Genomic DNA, 21002 nt, shown 5'->3' on the forward strand with positions numbered 1-21002 from the left:
GGCTCTTCATCAAAAATCAATAAAGAAAGTCTATTTTCATTGTGCTCTCTCTGTAATTTTTTTTGCTCCTAGTTATTATGAAGTCCTCACTACCATGAATGCAACTAATCTTTATCCACCTTAATCATAACCTTACACATTCTTCCAAATCAATGACTCGTCTTTACCCTGTCGAGAAGTCCACTATACGAAAGAACACCATGATTATATGTCGAATTTTAAGACAATGTAACTTGTTGAAGCGCTTTAATATTTTCATACTTGAGGGTGCTAGACTTAAAATCATTATGGAGGGATTTGAAGCCATTACAGGGCTACCACAAGTAGCTAGTACCATAGATTGTTAGCAACAAGCCAACATACATACCATTTTTCGGAGTTCTCATTGTAAAACACTTATTATTTTGATAAATCGAGAATATTGTAACTCCTATTTTCTCGGATAAACTTTGTAATTAATGGGCCGGGGCTATAAGCTTCCAGATTGTATCAACCTGTCATTACCCATCTTTGGTAGAACTGCCAGATTATTAGTTTTGACCACCAAAAACTTGACTAAGGTATAAAAGCTAATTTTTGTAAGTTATTATTAAGTTTTGGATAATGAAATACACAACGTGAGCTAACGACGCTCACTCCTCTCCTTCTCGCGCTTCCTACTCCCTCCCCGGTTGTCACATTGTAGTCGCGTTTGTTGGATTGCTACCGCAGGTAAGAGCTCTATGCATTGACATAAGCACTTCACAATATTTCGTAGCTTTTAGCGTCACCGACCCATGGCTTAATCTCATCATAACTAGGAATTTACACTTTCAAATTAAAAACTAAGCATAGGTGGGGTATTGAGGCATCATTGCTAAGCATTTAGATGCATTCTGGGTCAAAAACGACTAGGTCAAAAATCGACTACTGTTAATGATCGCGATTTTGGAACTTCATTTAAAGTGGGGTTTGAGACATAAGCATGTATGATTAGGTCTTATAAACATGTCCTACAAGTTTCGTTATGTTTGGATGTCATTTGATGATGTAATGGATGTGATTTGTTTGCCGATGAGCGATTGGCTTTTGGTGATTTCAGTCACTTGAGTGTAGCTTGAGTTAGATACAAGTTTTTAGTTGTTTTTCGAGAGATTGACAACCTCTTGTATCCTCTATACACTAGTCGAGTCAGCTTCATCCCATGGATTGACAATTTAATCGTGGTTCTCGCTAATACTGCAATAAGATAGGATGGTGAGGTTAGACATGCGTCCCACATTTGGCACCGCTGCCAAGGATCAAATAGACCTCAACTAGGAAAAAACATGAGTGTTTTGTGAAGTTATCCTTTAACTTCCTCTAGGATCACCTAGAGTGCAAAACTTTCTTTTAGAAGCCGCATAGCCTAAGATTGTCGTCTTTTGCTGTGTAGAGGGAGCTTGGAAGTAATCGTACTTTCTGAGGGCCTTTAGCATTGTAGGATTTTAGAAATAGATTAGGATTTTGAGGATGATTGGTAGACGAAACAAGTCTTAACACTAGAATGGTAACAGGACACTTTTATGTCCTTGGACACTTTTGTGTTCTGTTAAGTGACCATTTTGCTTGAATTATTTAAAGAGTATGAAAATGAATTTCTAGGTGCTATATATCCACAAAGTTTCCTTATGAGCTGAAAAAAACTTAGCTTTTTTTTTTGAGTATCGATCTCACAATTAACCTTACTCTTACACAACATTTTTGAACCTAAACTGTGTGAAAAAACGTGTCCTGTTTTTGGGTTTTTTTCAATTTTTGGCAACTATACCACTCTAAACTTCATGCTTGTGAGGTTTAGATGGCTAGAGGTTAGGCCTTCATAGTTCTCAACATGTTTTGATGCTTGTAGGGAGAGCTAAGTGTTAAAATTGAAAGTTATGACCAATTTACAAGAATTGCATAATCCTGTTTTTTGGCCAAAATTAACACTTTTATGATTTTTTTGGTGGCTTTCTTGATATCCAAATTCAATTCTGATTGTGTAAGTGTAATGTATAACATAAAGCTAATCTTCCTTGAGTTTTGGGGGATCTAATATGCTATATAGCATAGTGTATGATGATGGTTGAGTTTTTTGATTGTTGAAGAATACGATACATTTTAGAGTAGCAAGTATAACTTTCTCAATATTGCTAGTTTCTTAGGCCAATTGTGTGTATTTTGTAGGTAGTAACCATATCTAATCATAGACTACAAACTTGGCTAGATATTGAGTAGTTTCTATGGGTTTCTAGAGGTCATAATGCTAAACCCAATTTTTTCATGTTTACTGTATTTAGCACTTTATCATTGCCCCTAAGGTTCTAATTGTAAGAGATCCATTATACTTTTGACATGCTCCATGGCTCCTTTTGAATCCAAAGGCCCAAAGGGAACTAAGAAAACATGTATATAGTATCTGTATTGAGCGTGACTATAGAAACTTTGATGATAGGTCGGCAGAATGGCAAAAATGCAACTTTTTTGTACCTTTTTTTTTTTCCCAAAAACAAAAGTGAGGTAAAAGCAACCATATGTTTTGGTCACCAACCCATTGAAGTTAACGGGGCATTTTATCTCATGTCCTACAAAAATCCCCACTCTTATTTATATGCAATCAACCGTAAGACATTGCTATTTTGGGCAAAATGCACTTGCCCATCAACTTTGGAGGCTTGTAGTGACCAAGGGATGAGAAAAATTACAAGTTTCTCATTTTTTTCCATATGTAGTAGTTATTGAACTATAAGCTCATGAAAGGAATTTTCAAAATGAGTGGATCTACTATGGTTTTGGATTTTTTTCCCAAAACCCTAAAACGACACTTTTATGTCCTGTTAGGTTATCATTCCAGTGTTAAGATCAATACTCGAAAAACCATAAAAGACAAGAAAACATGTGTTTTTGGACACTGTCCACAACCCCATTGCATGAGAATCTAGGAGTAGGGTAAGTAGGATCCGAGGTGGAATTCAGAACATTGCTCTCTCTCAAAGAATCATTGTGAGCTCTTATTGGAAGTTGAAAAATTTCAGGTCTACGGCTAGAAATAGCACGAAAAGACTTGAAACCACTCAATTCAACTGGAGAGTAAGCTTAAAATTTGTCTGAAGCAGTGGGTAAGCTCAAGGACACTTTGAGGTAAAAATTTCAACAGTTGGTCAAAACTCAGATTATTTATTTTTTCTTGACATTTTAGGCCAAATTAAGTTTTGACTTGATGTATAGGCTTAAAGTAGCTCATAAAAAGACTGTCCATTGAAAAATTGCAAAAATTGGTTCATTTCAAGCTTGAAGTAAATAATCACAATTATTAACTTTTAGCTCAGATTTGACCAAGGTTTATATCATTGACTCATTGCATGTGTACAAACAACTTTTGTAAATGTATAAAAGATTTGGACACCAAATTGGCAAAAAACTGGGTAAAAACTAAAGCTTGTACTGACTTTCAGAATCTTGAGTGTAAATTTGAGAAAAAATTGTCCAAACTTGTTGAAATTTGATTCATAGGCTTAATTTGATGTGATAAACATGTGTACTCAATTCACCAAAAAGATGCAAAAAGTTATCAGTTGTAAATAATCGCGATTATTTACATCTGCCCAATTTTTCAACTTTTTTGACCAAGTCAACATACCACTAGTTTTACCATGGCCCACAAACCAAATTTGGTAAGATTTGGATCACTGGATTGAAAATTGTGACCAAATTTACAAAGGTAGTCTACAGACAGAAAATTGATGACCATTTGACCAAAAATTGTCCAAACTTGATGAAACTTGGCTAGGGACTTTAATTTGAGGTGCTTAACAGATCCGTGTCAAAGTTGGGATAAAAATTTGTAAAAATTTAACTGGAGTAAATAATCGCGATTATTTACCTCTGCTTCAAAATTCAAAAATTGTGCAAATTTGAGTATACCACAAGGTCAAGCATATCAAGTAGACCCCACAAATCAATTTTGGTGAAATTTGGATTACAAAAGTGAGACTTAAGCCAGATTCTTGAAAACAGAGCCTTGCGGACATAGAACAGTTGACAAACTTGATCAGATTTTGTCCAAACTTGTTGAAACTTGTCCAGGGACTTTAACAGGTTGTATATTTGCCAAACCAAGCCAAAAAGTGCAAAAAAATAGCAAAAGTAAATCATTACGATTATTTACTACTGCTACCCAGGGACATCAATTTTGACTTTTGAACTGGTAAAGTGTTAGACAAGCATAATACAAAGCCACCGGCGGGCAATTTTAGGTTCAATCGGATCCAAATTGGTACATGTTCACTCAGTTTCTAGGTTGCAGATTAATCTTTGATTTTTTGCTAAAGTCGAATTTGAAAGTCAATTGCTGACTCCCATAGCTCAATTTGAAGTGATACACATAGACCAATCACAAGAGTTAGCAAAAACTCTACTGTCGTTATAGAAGAATAGCTAACTTGATCAAATTTGTACAGAAATCAGGTTGCAGATGAGGAATCAGTAGCTTGACAGAAAGTTGCAATCAAATCAAGTGGAAATTGACAACAAGTCAATCCAATGGTAAGTACTCTATCTAGGGCTTCATAAGTCTATATGAACCTTAGATCTGGTCGTGTACTAGAAAATCAGAGCATACTCGAAGAAATCTCCAGTATAGTGTCCACCGAAGACAACTTGAATCAAGGCAATTCCTTGCACACAATCCTTGAAGAACTCTCAGATACTTTTTCAGATTCAACATCTGAAATGTCTTCTTACTCGACTCACTCGGAAACCGGAACGACAATGCGCTATTAGCATATACTCTCCTTTTATAAGACTAACCGCCATGGAGCTCAGGTTTACCTAGACCCTAACGAGGAGTATGCTATTCAAATTGATGACCATGGTATAGAGTTCGAAGAAGAGATTAGGGCAAACAAACAAGAAAAAATGTACATGGATAGAAACAAAACTTAGTATGTACAAGTCGAAAACCCTGATGTGATAGATAAATGGGGGTTAGAAGCAAACACCATAATCTCAGATATGTCAGCAAAAGAAGGACCACCAACTTTGGAATTCAAGGGATACAATCAAATAGATTTGAAGCCTTTGAAACGGCTTAGTACGGATAATCCTAGGATCGGAGTCTATTGCTGGGAGGATAGAAACGTAAAAGATCTTTTTGTGGAATTTGCATGTCAGCTCAGGACAACTAACGGCCATGAAGATCATCTATATCTTCAAGATCAAAGATAAGGGATCAACAGACCTACCAACCTACCTGTTTAGGGATTGTTATAACAACAACTTTGTTATGATGACTCCTGAAGAGGTAGAACAAACCAATACCAAAGGGTATTCCATAAGGAATTGGATATTGGGACAAGGATCAGAAACAATTCCAAGAGATGATCACCATGAGAGATCATCTGAGAGTAATGTTAAGAAACAAGAAACCACCTCATCACGAAGAAAACCGGGTGACACTAAGCCAGTCCAGGGCTACATGAGTCACTATTTCCAACAGACTGGTTTGAAGGACTCGGAACAGTACCAACTGCCAGGAGACCGGGAGTTGAACCAAACAGACGTGTCAGACCAGCTGATTTTCAGAAATGGGTCAAAAAATATAGTGGATCAGGGTTCCATACGACCACTTAGCAAGCTTTATGCAAGTGCTAAGAGCAGAACATATATTCGATTTCCATACTCAACTTGAGGGGTTTGGAATAACATTAGAAGGAAAAGCATTGACATGGTTCCAAAACATTCCACCAAGGTCAATCATGGACTTGAACACATTAGCTCAAGGATTTGTAGCTGCTTATTCCAAAACGGGGATCAAACATAAAACAGTAGCTCAAATCTACAGCTTTAAACAGAAACATGGTGAGTCTGTTAGGGATTGTGCAACTTGAATGAAACAATACATTGCCAGATGCCCAGGGCTAGAGATACCTGCAGAAGAACGAGTAGTATTCTTGTTTCTAGAGGGACTGCTAAACAAAGAACTTCATGCTATACTCTATAGTAAAAATCATACAACCCTGAAGAGTGTGTGTGAGATGCTATTGACTTAGGAGATAATTGTGATATTTTTAATGAAGAAGATGTTCCTAAGGATAACCAAAGTGAGAAAACAACATCCACTAAACCAGCACAAGTGGGAACGGCTACTGCAACACCACTTTCAACTATAAAAGATATGCTCAAAAGGATGAACTACATATATGATGAACAACATGCTTAAAAAGGATGAACTACATATATGATGAATGGCTACTGCAACACCACTTTCAGCTATAGAAGATATGCTCAAAAGGATGAATTACATATATAATGAACAACATGCAAAAGCACCTATGAGGGGACCAGGACAAGGGATACCTCAACAGGGAGAACCAATTAGGCCATAAAAATGGTGTGCAATTGAGGGTAAATGGACCAACCATGAGACCCATGAGTGCTACTTCTGACCAAAGTATGATGAGAATGTTCAGTACGTGCCTATGAGTCCACAAGGACAACCCATGTACATATATCAACCTAATATGGCTCAAGCTCAAAGACCACCAATGGGTATGGAAAGACCTCAACCTGTGTTGGGACAACAACCTTCGTACCCAGGACATAATGCAATGCCTGTAAAGTACATGCACTCCAAAGAAGTGATAGATGAACAAGCATTAGTGCTTGTTACACCCTATGCAGAGCCTAATCCATCTGCAGTGATGGTAGAAGGAGATTGGTATAATTCACATCCACCACCAATGGAAGAAACCGTGACTTATGCTCTACCAGAGCTCGCACCAATGTATTATGTAGCTAATCAAGGTGTCAGACCTCCCATGGTAAGACCCATGATTAAGCCAAGAATGGAAAACTGCCAAAACTATGGTGCAGATGATCATTGAAGAAATGAATGTCCAGAGCCTAACAAAAACCTCAAGCCAGTTGAAGCCTATTGCATACAATGTTGCAAAAAGGGAGGACACTTTCCGAAAGATTGTCCTAAAAATCCTTTAAACAAGGGTAAAATAGTAGTAAGCGTAGTCCAAGTGATACCTAATAGCTCATCAGAGAGTGAACCGATTGTTCCAATCAAGGTAATCATTAGAGCCCAGGCTAAGAAAAAGAAACACAACTCCTCTAATGATTTGGAGAATACGGAAGTTTCCTCTCAAAGGATGAAAATAAGTAGAAGCAAAAGATATGAGATGAGAAAACAAAAAGAACGGGTTGAAATCGAGGAGAAAGCAAAAAAGCTATTCTAGGAAAAGGTGAAAGAAACTGGAAGTGAAATCAAGGAAACAACCGTGAAATTTGGAGGATCCATTTTGGTTGATAAAATTTTTGAGCCTATTAATGTCGCCTTGGAAGCTTACCAATCAGGACTTAAAGCATGTCAAAACAAATGGAAAAATTATCCTTCTCCAGACATGGAAGCAGCTAGCTAAGCTGGAAGCTTATCAAAATTTGGTAAGAATCACGCAAGAAATACTGAAAAAACAAAAATCCAAGCTTGAAAGTATCGCAAAACGTGAAGAGCTTGTGGTAAGAGACACTAAAGAAAAACCCGATGTGGTGGCAGAACCCCACCTTGAAACAAAAGAACCAGAACTTTTAGTGTCGGACAACGAAGATGCCTTAGAGGAATTCCATTCGTAGAGGAAGACTAGCCAAGACACTTATGGGAAAAAGTTAGAGAGATCAATGATGGGAGCCTAACTCTAAAGTCAGCTCCTATAGAGGAAGTTTGGTTGGGTAACCTATCTTATGATATGAATATGGATGTACAATCCTTGTATGGGGATTGTGGATCTGAAGCTTCAGAAATGTCGAAACCATTGACCTTGAAAACATTACCCTCTTACTTGGGAGATAACGAAGATGAATCCATAGTGTGTAAGACCACTCAAGTAAAAAGAGCTGAATAGACCCTAGAAGTAGATAACATTCATTCAATCATGTCTATACCCATCCAATGCACTCTTACCTTGGGAGAACTGTTAAAACTCATACCATATTTATGGAATGATTTACAGAAAACCCTAGAGAAGGTGGGGATAGCGGGGCAATCTCAAAAAATTTGGGAAAATTGAAAAACGAAATGGACAACAAAGAGATTCGATCTGTTCCAATGAACAAAGTTGGAGAATAGTACGAAGGGAAAGAAAGAAACACCACCCTTCTAGTGAAATATAATGACATTGAAACCATGGCAATACTAGATAGTGGAGCGGGCATAGCCATAGCCACGAAAGCAATATGGGAATCCTGGGGACAACCAGCCATTAGACAAATTCAAATGAAATTGCAATTGGATGACGAACACATTGAGAGACCATTAGGACTGCTTGAAAAAGTGATAGTCAATTCCTGTGGAATTGAATATCAACACACTTTTGCCATAGTAGACTTTGGGAAAAAACTCAATTATGAAATCATATTGGAAAGACCTTTTATGCGACAGGTACAACTTATCCAAGATTGTGAAAACAATTATCTATACTTGAGGCAAGTGGGATCTATAACAAGAGTAAATCTAAAAGATCACACTTATAGAGATGTCTTGAAAACACCCATACAAGAGTTTGATTTTGTCTCTTCGGCTGAAACTAAGCTTCCATCTTGGCTAAACAAAGACACTCCTATTTGGATGTGTGGAGCTTCAAAAAATGCGAGTTTAAAACGAGAAAAATGTATTCTAGAAAGGGATTGCACAGACAAAGCCTATGTACCTGAACCCTTTCCAGAGAATTTTTTTGAGCCATTTGAATGGACTCAAATTTGAGCGACAATGGATGTATGTGTGAATATTATGTCTATGCCTACTAAATTTTTCAATGAGGCTACGACATAATTCCCATCCAAATGATTTCAACCCTCAACATTGAAGATGAAGATGAGGAACCCAAGGACTTGATGAAAGTTCAACAAATCTTTTCAGACCTCTACTACGATGCTACAGATGAGCTAGATGAACACTCAGCTACCTCAGAAGATTCGGGGTCAGAAAAAGAACATGTGAGAGCTAAGTTACTCTTGAAAGGAGGGGAGGAAAGTTTTTTGGCTTTCCTAACTAGAAATCAAGAAGATAAAAATGATATAGGTGAAAAAGAGACACAAGAAACGTGAAAACATGACCTATGCCATCAGTCTCCAGTAGAACACAACTCCGATGAAGATAGATGCAAATGATTGTGTCAAGGACAAAATCACTAGTAGATATCCTTCAAACAAAAATCCAGAAATGTTTAAAACATCGAGAAAATCAAGGAAGGATAAGCCAACCAATAGGATAAGAAGCCAATCATGACACGAGTTGAGCGAAAAAAGAAATATCAAGAGTTGAAAAAATCTCTAAAGGAGATATATACGACCGAAATGGAAACCACAGAAGAGGATGGTGAGGATGTAATGAGTGTTCCATCCCATTACAAAAAGTATATTCTCCAAGATAAAAAAATCATAGTCAAACAACCTGTTAGGGAACTACGAAAACAGGGCGAGTCCTACGGAGGGCCTGGAAACACTAAAAAGATAGACCTGGCTAAACCAGGAGAAGAGGCTAGACCTACTTACATTGCAAACGACCTAACAGAGAAAGAAGAAGAGCTCTTGCTAAGCCTGTTAAAGGAATAATGAGATATCTTCACTTGTGTCTTACAAAGATCTCAAGGGTGTTGATCTAGAAATCTGTCAACATATCATACCCATGCGAGATGATGCGAAACCAAGTAGATAGAGTCCATACACGTATAATGAAACATTTTCTAAGAAGATAAATGAAGAGATTGAAAAACTAAAGGAAGCCGAATTCATATACGAAATTAAACACACAGATTAGGTGTCTCCAATTATGGTAGTACCCAAGAAGAATGGAAAATTACGAGTGTGTGTTAATCTCAAAACAATGAATGCAGCTACCATTACAGACAACTTTCCTCTTCCAATCACTGAGCATGTTTTAGAACGAGTTGCAGGAAAAGAAGCTTACAGCTTCTTAGATGGCTTTTCGGGATACAATCAACTTTTGGTTGACCCAAAAGATCAGCATAAAATTGCTTTTGCAACAGAATGGGGTATTTTTGCCTATCGGGTTATGCCGTTTGGTTTAACTAATGCTCCAACCACATTTCAAAGGTTGATGAGCCATGCTTTTAAAGAATATCTTAGGAAATCCTTAGAAGTATATATGGATGATCTATGCGTACATTCATCAATCCGGGATGATCATTTTGAACATCTCAAAAAGGTATTCGAAAAATGTAGACTTTATAAGATTTGCTTAAATCCTGAAAAGTGCACATTCATGGGTGGACAAGGAAAATTTCTTGGACATATAGTGTCTAAAAATGGCATAGCTACTAATATTGAAAAAATTCATGTCATTGCTGATTTGCGTAGACCAACAACAGTCAAGGGGGTACAAGCCTTCATGGGACATTGTGGATATTACCGACGGCTCATCTACATGTACGCTATAAATTGAAAAACCCATGTATAGCTTGATTGCACACTTTGAGTGGACCGAGGCATGTGAAGAATCCTTTATGAAGCTTAAGCAATCTCTCACCTCAACTCCAATATTGAATGCACCAAATTGAAATAAGTTATTTCACATACATGTAGATGCTTCCAATTTTGCTATCGGTTGTATACTAGCTCAACCAAGAGACAAAAAATTTGACTTTTCCATTTCTTATGCTAGTCGACAGTTGAACATGGCGGAAAAGAATTACACCACCACCAAAAGGGAAGGATTAGGAATGATCTATGCCATTGAAAATTATAGACATTACCTATAAGCCAACAAGTTTGTGTTCTTTGTGGACCACCAAGCTTTATTGTACTTGGTCAACAAGCCATGCAGCATAGGAAGAATAGTGAGATGGTTCATCATTCTTTTGGAATTTGATTTCATTGTGGTTGTAAAAAAGGGCACCACACATCAACGAGCAGATCAGTTTTCAAGGATTGTTTCAGGAGAATCACCTAAATGGTAGATGATGATCTACAAGATGCCTATTTGTTCTCCGTGGAAATGATACCTCGATGGTTGGAAAACATGGTGTCATTGATGACAATAGCTCAAGTAGATTCACAAATACCACTTGCTATTACAATCGGATTAATCGAGCAATTGACTATGTATCAATAACTAGCTAATAGGCTATACAAAAGAAATCAAGACGGAATATTGCTCTTATGCATTAATCTTGAAGAAAAAAACAGTACCTAAGTCAAGCACATATTACCATAGTAGGACTTCACTTTGCAGAAGACCAAACTATGCAACGAATCTCGTGACTTGGAGTATTTTGGCGGACTATGAGGAGTGATGTTCGATCTTTTGTAAAGTATTGTCCTCAATGTCAAAAACAAACACCCATACCAGATGTCACATGTTCCTAAGTGGAGTAACTATCTGTTTACTTACTTATCAAGCCAAACATTTCTTGAGGATATGAGTAAACGTCGTCAAAGAGCAATTGAAACGGAAGCAAGAGACTATGCTCTTATTGGGAACCAATTGTATCGGAGGGGTAAAGATCAACATTTGTGTCTTTGTGCAAATGAAGACGAATACATTCCGATTATAGAACAAGCACATGCTGGATTAGCTGGAGGTCACTTTTCTAGTGAGACCACTGCAAGAGCAACCTTGATGGCAGGCATATGGTGGCCAACACTTTTGTAGATGCCAAAGAATATGTTCAAAGGTGTGATGCTTGTCAACGAGCAAAAATGCCAACACGTGTAGATAGCATGTCCTTAAGACCAATGATGGGGGCTAGAGCTTTCACAAAATGGGGTATAGATTTTGTTGGGCTGATACAGCCACCTGCTTATAGAACCCGGGCTCTTGTAGCTACGAACTATTTGACCAAGTGGGCCGAGGCTAAAGCAACTCAAAAGAATGATGCCATAACCACTGCCGCATTCTTATATGAGTATGTATTCACAAGATATGAACTGCCAATAGAAATTGTCAGTGATCGGGGAACTCATTTTCTCAATGAGGTAATCGAGTATTTACTTAATGAGTTTATGGTCATCCATAACAAATTAGCCTCTTATCACCCACAAGCAAATGGACAAGTTGAGAATACGAACAAAATTCTTAGCTCGATGTTGACTCAAGTGGTTATTTCAGGAAGGACAGACTGGGAAATGAATCTCCATGTTGCTCTATGGGCTTATCGAGTTTCATTTAAAACAGCTTTAAATGCTACACCCTTTAACCTTGTTTATGGTCTTGATGCCATTGCTAATAGAATTTCTATTGCCGACATTAAGGGTAGCAAGGAATCTTAAGTGGATTGGACATGAATTCTCAGAAAGACTTGAAGATTTGAAAAACCTAGATGAGCAAAGGCTAACTGTTGTAGCTCACATCTATGCACAAAAGCGGAAACAAAAACAGTTTTTGATTTCCACTTACTCAATCACAAAAATCTTCAAGAAAGGGGACTTACTTTTAGTCTATTCCCTTAAGTAACACATTTCCAAGTTTAAGAAAAAGGGAAACATACCATTTATCATTGAAGATGTATCTCCAAGTAGAGCCGTAAAATTGTCCATCCTAGATGGTGAACCAATGGCTAATCTGATTAGTGGATATCGTTTGAAGAAATACAATTTTCCACTAACCAATGAATTGCTAGAAAGAATGCATGTAGCCAGGATTAAACGATAGTAGGTTATTGATGAAGCCCAAGAGGAAGCTCGGCTTTGGGTACTCAAACGAAAAGCTACTCTCAAGAATCAACGGATACCGATTCCCATCAACACTCTGGAAATAGATGACCGACAATGGGAATCACCTAAAGATGCAGTTTCAACAGATAATGACTGGTTAGACAGAATGGACCTACACATCGAAGTACAGCTCAACAATCATAGCACCAATGGTTTGGTCGACACATGAGCTAGAGTAAATGCAGTCACTTATTCCACGTACAAGAAAGCAACAAGTTAAGCATTGACAACAGGAATAGCGACAATCAAAGGATGCAACAAGAACCCAACCCCAACATTGGGAGTAGTCAACTTGAACGTGATAGTACATGGATGTTCATGTCCTCATCAGTTTGTATGCTTACCAGATGAGCACATGAATGAGACGATGATTCTTGGAATTCCCTGGATGCGGACATACAAAGCAGTACCAGATTGGGCTACAAATCAGCTCAAGCTATCAACTAAAGGCGGGCAACTCATTATTCCAATTGCACCAAGCAAGGAGGAATGAAAAGAAAGCAATCAACAGACCAAACCACGAAGTAATCAATCTTCTCCATCCCCTCGACAAGCAAATGCTACAAGTAGCATGCAAGGAGTCGGGCAAATTTGGGTACTAAAAGCCCAGCTTAAGGATAAACCGATTCAAATCTAGGTGCCCAAAACATCACCAACAAAACAAAAGAAGGTTCCAAGGGCAAAAACACAGAGACGAGCATCTCCGAGCAAGGAACCTAACTTGAAATGGATTTGGAAGAAAAAGGAGCACTTATCTTCTTCACAAACCGTAAAACCAATCAAGCAATGGCGAATTAAGACTCAAAAGACTCCACCACACCATACAATATCAAGCAAACCAAGCTACCAATGGCGAGAAAAAGCTCAACAACAATCAAAAGTGCTACCAACAGCTCAAGCAATCAGCATGTTGAAGCATCCTGATGGTACAATCAAACAGAGAGCACACAAGATACAAGATTTTCTCTTTGGAAGACAGCATCAGAAAGCCTCGACATCAGAAACCCTTGAGTTAATTACTCAAGACCCAGCTCTTGCACAGCATAGTGGTTTGAATTGCATTGATCTTCAAAGCATGGTCGAGCCAACCACGGCTATGCATAGACACGATTGTTCAACCCATGCACACAGTCGTCTTGGAGTACGCCATCTAGGAGGGGTGGAAATTGGACACTAAGTAATTAAGGGCAATGTTTGAAGAGGGAGAAAAAAGTTCGATGTTAACGTGTGATTTTTTATAAAATTATCTAATAATTCTCTTATAATTCATCATCAAGGGAAAAATCACTGATAATATCTTCCCGATGAGTGTAAATAGTGTATATACTATCAGAAAATCATCAAAAAATAGTCCTTTTTTGTTATTCTTCATCATTTTTATTGATAATGAGACTTAAAAATAGAAAATTCCAACAAAAAACAATAAATCTGTGTTTTTCAATGGATTTTTTTAAATTGTTGAATTTTCACTTTACTTTTTTAGAGTATTTTGTTATTTTCTTTTATTTTTTCAATAAACATGTCAAAAATTAATAATAAATAGCAAAGAAGCTCAGATGGAAAAACAAAAGACACGATGGTGATAAAAAATAGAAGGCGGACAAGCACAAAAAATTTCAATGAAATCAGGAGATGGAAGTGGGAAGCCTAAATTAGGCGGTCGGGCCTACTTTTGCAAAATTCTTGCAGAATGAGCTACAAGAATCCAATCAAGGAAATTTTTGAGTATAACATAGATTTCACGGCCTAGTAGGACTAACGAGGTAATCTGGGAAAAATTGGTTCGGGAAGTCTGGGTATAGATATCCAAGGTAGGCTAAAACCACCTCATTTCCACTTGTGGACTTTGCTAAGAGAGCTTTTCGACCTCTTTCGCGCGTCTTTTTCGGAGTCTACAGTTGCCCGTTTTCAGTGCCGCCTCACACGAGACATGAGGGGTAAGTTCTTTACTCATCAATGATCCATTTTTTACGGCAGGTAGCTAGTCTAAACCCCTAGAAAAAACCCTAGAAACTGAGCAGTGCACGAAGACCTACGACCAAAAACTAACCATAGTGGCCTGTCAAGTCGACCAAATCAGATGAGATTTGAAATGTAGCATACCCTAACATAATAGAACATTTCTATATCATCATTTGACCATTCGACAGGGGTCGAGGGGGTCCCCAATAGAAAAGTTAGGTTTTTGACAGATGCCAAAATTCCGATCTGACTCCACAGACAGTTTCCTACGAGGTTCATATACAATGTATATGATTGGTTTAGTGAAATGAATCAAGCAAAGCCCTTGAAAAGAAGAAAACAGATCGAAGGCTACAAAGCGTCAAATTCGACATACGGGGTCAAACTGACTCCAAATGAGCCAGAATTGGATGAGTTGCTTCACGACTATGTTGCGGATAAGTCCAAAGCCTTGACTGACCAACTCAACAGGCAGTATAGTCATTGAAATCAGAGATTTTAGAGTCGACAAAGCACAAAGTGATGCCGGCAAGACCAAACTTGACCAAATTCAATTTAGGACTTGTTTTAGGTATATAGAATATGCTTAGGTCAAAAATTTTAAGTTTAGTAAGAAAATTATGACTGCTGTAAATAATCATGATTATTTACTTTTGCACTATTTTTACTTGAAAATTGTATCATCACCTCACCTATCATGTGTACACACCTATTACATGCCAAAAATCAAGTATGAGCCAAAATGAGCACCTATAACTTGGAAAATTGCCAGAAAACACAAAGAAGTCTTTGCAAGCCAATTTTTGGGTTATGGGCCACATTTCTTGATTCAAATCACCTCATATCTAATACACAGAGTCTATACAATGCCTAGAACCCATTTGTACCAAAAAATGTTGATTTTGGTAGAAATGTTAATAATCCCGATTATTTACTTTTATTTTGCGATCATACATCCAAAGTACATGATGTGTTAAGCCCACTAGCCAAGTTTGAACCAATTTGGAGCTCAAAATCTCAAATTTCCATTATATCTAATGTTTCAAAGACCTAAAGCCAAAACATGGTACCATTTTCACCCTATGCATCCAAATGAGCCCATATTTCATTCAGAGTATATATTTGATATATACTTCAAGCCTGTGATGCCAAGTTTGCAAAATGTTGAAAAAAATACTCAGTTGTAAATAGTCACGATTATTTACTTTGGTTGCAAAATTTTGTTTGGACTTTACAATTTTGTTCCTTGCATGTTTTTATGCATCTATGCTTGTTCAAAAATTGATTTGAAGCAAATTGGACCAAAATTGTCTGTATTTTAGACTAAAGGACATTTCAAAGAAAAATCCGTCAAATCTGCTAACTTTGACACTCCATTCATTGCATAGGAGCCATGTAAGCAGCAGAGAGGACCAAGAAGAAGCTCAACCAGAAAGAAAAGTTGCAGGAGATACCTACATACCAACTGGATCCTGATTCAATCAAAGCAGCCTATCTTTCAAAAGAACAGCTCGAAGAGCATCATACCACAGTGTTCACCGACAGATTCAAGAGTGAGGAGGGACATCAGGTAGACTTGCAACTCCTACCAAAAGAAGTGTATGATGTCGCCGCAAAGCCCGAGACCAAAGAAGCCAACCACATGTTGAGATTCAGAGATTTCTATGAACAGGAGCCGTGCGGTGTGGATTTTTAAAAAGCTTACAAGGTTTTATCCACGATCAAAGAAGATGGAACTGCCCAGATTTCTGACTCTAAGGGGAATAAAGTTGAAGTGGTGATAACCAAGGAAATAGTGGCAGAAGAACTCAAACTGCCCACATAAGGAATGACAATGAGGGCAAGAGATAAGAAAATGGCAGGTACTTTCACCAAAGAAACCGCCACAGCCACCTTTGCGGACCTTATACACAAGTAGGTGAAAGAGCCAGCCAGGTTATAGCACCGACACTTTCATTTCCTTGTTAAAAGGACACCAAGGTATACCATGCCAAATCATGCGGCTGCCACCACCTTCACGCAAGTCCTCAAGCCAACAACCAGGCAACCGGTGGACCATGCTCAATATGTATTGACCACTTTGAAAGGAGTAAAAAAAGAAGGAAAGATCACATACCTGGGTGAACCAGAGGTATTGACAAGAATTGCATACCATGCCATCGGCATGGCCAACAACCTACCACCTGTCCCAGACCAAAACACTTGGATAATGTCAACTCAACCATCTCCTTGAGCTACAAGATTGGCCAAGAGATCCTACAAATCTGATAAAGAATCGGTTGAAAGTTCGCCGGAAAGGCACAACAGTGAAAGCTCATATGATGAAGAAAAGAGAGCACGAAGGGAAGAAATGAAGAGAAAAGCCATGGCAGCACACCAAGAAGAGCCTGTGCAAAAGCAAGCCCGGTTTAAAAGAGAGAAACACGCATACCAATGCAGTCGACAAGCACAAAGAAGGACCCGAAAAAATGGGTGCCTACTGAGTTTAAAGGGCCTAGAACAAAGCATCATACCAGGAAGCAATCCAATGGAATCCTTGGAAAAGATGTACCAAGAAGAGGAAGCTTTAAAGCTGAAAGAAGCCGAAGAAGCGGCGAGAAAAGCGAAAGAGATGAAAGAAGAACAAAAGAGAGTAGGGGGGACCACTGCACAAGGAGAAGCACAACATGCCCAAGGTGATGTGTCTCCCCGCATCTCTTCTCTTGTCTCTGAACGACAAGATCAACCAATGCCGAGTCCACCACCATCACCGGAAGTTAAAGACACAACAAATGAGCCAACTAATGAAGCAGAAGCTGAACATGGAAAGCAGATGAATCTGCACAAGAATCTGAACAGCAAGAAGCAGTGAAAACAGCACAAGCAGATGTCTCTAATCAAGAGAAGCAAACAGAGAAAGAGCTAGAGACAGAAAAGACAGCAAGTCCTACAACAGAAGAGGACACCACAAGACTTGAGCAATCAAAAGAACAAGAGGTAGAGGAACTACCCTCTACCTCATCACAGTAAGAGAAGGCTGAGGCACCACCCTCTACCTCCACGAAAGAAGAACAGCCACAGCTATAAGAATAACAGCAACCAGCCATCCTGACACAACCAAAAGACACACAAGAGGCTGCAGAACATCAACTCAGTTGACACGACATGAAAACTGGCAATTCAATGACGAAGTCATCCAGCAGGTTAACGAATATGCTAAGCAAATGCAAGAGATGGCAGAAAGGATTCACTCAGCACACTTGGCCGTAGCACACGGGCCAAAGAGTTAGAGATGGTGATCGACGCACTCCAAGGGGAGTTAGACGACGGACTTAATGTCATCACCGATCTGCAAAGGCAAGTGTAGGAGCTGAGAGCAGAAGCTGAACAGCATCAACTCGCTAGAGATAAGCAACAAAAGGAAATGGAAGAGCTGGGTGAGCTGCTTACCAAACTGTCAGATGCATGCAAATCCAAGGATGATCATTTGACGGAAGTTACAAATGAACTTCTCACTACCACCTTATCAACTCAAAAAATCTAAGTACAGTTAGATCTAGCCAATGCTTCTCTACAGTAATCGGAACAAAAAATCAATGATCAGACGATATTCTTGTGGCAAATACGAGAAAATCCAGTCGTCGCCTCAATCGAAGGTACAGATGAGGTCTACAAGGAACTAGAAAAGAAAAATAAAGACCTTGAGCTGGAGCTGAAGTTAGAGCAGTTTCAGTGCAGAGACCTCGCCTTGATGCGGGTCCAAAGAGAAGACAAGCTGCTAAAGGAGATAGCTAAACTCAAACGAGTCAACCAGCTACTGAGAGAGGGAAGGCCGGAAACACAAGAAGAGGCAAGCACTTCGGAGCAACCTCAGATAAAAATACCCTCAGTATCATTTGCTGAAATGGAGACACAGTCCACAGTAGAGCTGAGTGGCAAGGAATATTTTCAGGTACCCATTATAGAAGTAGACATAGTGCCCATGGTCCAAGTCTCAAAGGCTGAAGAAGATGCACTAAAAAAAAAGATTACACAAGAGTTAGATGAGCAGTGGAAGGCAGCGATGGATTGGGAGTTGAGAGTTCTTCACTCCGTCAACGTTACACAACTCACTCCCAATAAAATCAATGCACAATGGCACCAACAGTCCCTACCCTACCCTTTGATAAAAGTTAAGTTACTACAGGTAAAAGAGAGGCTTTACGCAGACATGCAAGTCGAGGGTGCAGATAAAGACCACCCAAAGTGGAGGTTGAGCTGGCTGAACAAAAACCCAAGATACTTGATTCTATTCACAAAAGCACATGTGGCCCTGCAAAAAGATCCAACTTTCTATCCTGTACCAAGAGTAAGGACCTGGATAGCACATGAGGCACTACTCAAGAAGCAGCCAACTTGGCTAAACTACCCTAGATTGCCTGCTCCAGAAAAAGGACCAGCGATTGAAGAATACATGGTGAAAACCCTAAAGGGTGCCATGTCATTCTTTAAAAGTCTACCAGATTTGTCATGTGCTATATAAGATCTGTCGAATGCTGCTCACGTGTATCCAAGTGTTCAACGAGCTAGAGCAAGCAGGCGCCCCTTGGATGTCATTCCTCGAGGGTAACAAAGGTTTGTGCTATGATCTCAGTGGCCAACCTTCGAAGAAGTCCTCTATGGCTTCTACGCCAGATGCATGTTTCTACCTTCACACAATATGCTGGCATTCGAGGAAGCGTTCTACACGGGATTCTTCACTTGGCGAACGAAGATATTTGCGCCAGTGATCAGCAATCTCACATCAAGGTTTGTAGTCTACTCAGCAGTGGAGCTGAAGAACAGAGTAATTATGCATTTTTTGCAAGTGCCAGATAAAGAAAGGAAGATCAGATACCAAAAGGCACTAAGTGCACTTAAAGACCGCCTCGCCAACCGCCAGCCCGAAGACTACTTCAGCCCATAAAGCTGTGTCAAGGGACGACACAGGCGAGGAGGGGGGGAATGTTAGCAGAAAGCTAACACGGATACCATTTTTCGAAGTTCTCATTGTAAAACACTTATTATTTTGATAAATCGAGAATATTGTAACTCCTATTTTCTCGGATAAACTCTGTAATTAATGAGCCGGGGCTACAAGCTTCCAGATTGTATCAACCTGTCATTACCCATCTTTGGTAGAACTCCCAGATTATTAGTTTTGACCACCAAAAACCTTGGCTAAGGTATAAAAGCCAATTTTTGTAAGTTATTATTAAGTTTTGGATAATGAAATACACAGCGTGAGCTAATGGCGCTCACTCCTCTCCTTCTTGCGCTTCCTACTCCCTCCCCGGTTGTCACATTGCAGTCGCGTTTGTTGCATTGCAACCGCAAGTAAGAGCTCTACGCATTGATGTAAGCACTTCACAATATTTCGTAGCTTTTGGCGTCGTCGACCCGCAGCTTAATTTCATCATAACTAGGAATTTACACTTTCAAATCAAAAACTAAGCATAGGTGGGGTATTGGGGCATCATTGCTAAGCACTTAGATGCATTCTGGGTCGAAAACGAATAGGTCAAAAATCCACTGTTGTTAATAATCGCTATTTTGAAACTTGACCTAAAGTGGAGTTTGAGACCATAAGCATGTGTGCTTAGGTCTTATAAACATGTCCTAGAAGTTTCATTATGTTTGGATATCATTTGATGCTGTAACGGATCGATGTGATTTGTTTGCCGATGAGTGATTGGCTTTTGGTGATTTCAGTCACTTGAGTGTAGCTTGAGTTAGATGCGAGTTGTTAGTTGTTTTCCGAGAGATTGACAACCTCTTGTAGCCTCTATGCGCTACTTGAGTCAGTTTCATCCCATGGATTGACAATTTAATCGTGGTTCTCGCTAATACTGCAATAAGATAGGATGGTGAGGTTAGACATGCGTCCCACATAGATGGAACGAATATTGGACAGCAAAGGAAGCCATTAAAGGATAAATTTATAGAACATTACATTTGCAGGTATGGATTTCCTAGCATTCTTCTGGAAGGGATAGTTGACTTCCATAAGCTTTTCTGGAGTATGTGTTTCACCTGTTAGCACGCACGACTCAATGCACTTTAAGGAATGCATTCTTTACCAACAATTGAAGAGTGGTCGAGCCATCGCGAGTCCCACAATTCAATTGCAAGGTTAATGCATTCGACCCTACTTGATTGCAGACTCAACTTACAAAACCATAACTTTCCTGGTGAAGCGCTTTCTATCGGAAGGTGGGCAACACTTAATTCAAAAGCAGAACTCTAATAGGCATCTTTCAAAAGACAGACTGAAAATGGAGAATGTGGTATCTTACTTCATGAGTTGA

General features: G+C 39.0%; 1 pseudogene; it reads left to right on the top strand.

The window, feature by feature from the left end:
- The first annotated feature begins 152 nt into the window (after positions 1 to 152).
- Positions 153 to 21002, top strand: LOC147442048 (uncharacterized; annotated as a pseudogene).

Source organism: Adiantum capillus-veneris, chromosome 14 (genome assembly GCF_014529385.1).
Source record: "Adiantum capillus-veneris isolate H3 chromosome 14, ASM1452938v2, whole genome shotgun sequence".
NCBI classification, from domain to species: Eukaryota; Viridiplantae; Streptophyta; class Polypodiopsida; order Polypodiales; family Pteridaceae; genus Adiantum; species Adiantum capillus-veneris.